The following is a 796-nucleotide window of genomic DNA, read 5'->3' on the forward strand; positions in this document are numbered from 1 at the left end:
TATGACGAGGTCTATGACGAGCGGATCGCAGTGAGGTTGATCGATCCCGCCGGCTTCCTCCTTTGAGAAGGTGATTGAGCAGTTCTGATCATCTCGGGTAGGAGACCATGTAGGCCAGTTTGCGCTCGACTCCGCCTTCCGCTGGTAAGCCTTGATGGCCGAAACCGTATCGTTGCAGAATTGCGATCCTCCGATGATCATATTGACTCTGCGGCGATTGTTATCGTTCCCTTTGTCGTCTGGCCTCCTGCCGCGTTTATCCCCATATTGGTTTCTTTCAGGAGATCTCTCCGCGGGAAGATTTCTGTCCGGCTTCGGGGGGTGATCGGTCTCGAGGATGAGAACTTTCACGCTGGTCACTTCCAAGAGTTCTCCGGCTAGTAGCTTCGCGCCCAGCCTTGCTCCCAAGACCTTGCAGTTAGTCGTGGAATGTCCTTGGGACTGGTGGAACTCGCAGAAGGTGTTTTGATCATATCCTTGATTGCGAGTCCATGTATTACCTGTGGTTCGGCCCTGGTCCGAGCCGATCGCGTAATTGTGCGCTCCTTGGAGATCTTCCCCCTCGTGATGGACACACTTGTCGTTACGAGGGTTCTTCTTCTTCATTTTAGGGTCTACATCTTTCGAGGATGGTCTCGCCGACTTATGTTTTTACGATAGGATTTTCGTTTCTTCCTCGATCATGATGTAGTCCGTCGCCTTGTGGAGGGCGTCTTGGATCGTCTGCGGTTTTGCGAGGGATATCCATTTTCTGAATTTCGTCTTGTACCAGAGCGCCTTTCTGAGCGCATCGATG

This window comes from Brassica oleracea, chromosome C1 (assembly GCF_000695525.1).
Source record: "Brassica oleracea var. oleracea cultivar TO1000 chromosome C1, BOL, whole genome shotgun sequence".
NCBI lineage: Eukaryota > Viridiplantae > Streptophyta > Magnoliopsida > Brassicales > Brassicaceae > Brassica > Brassica oleracea.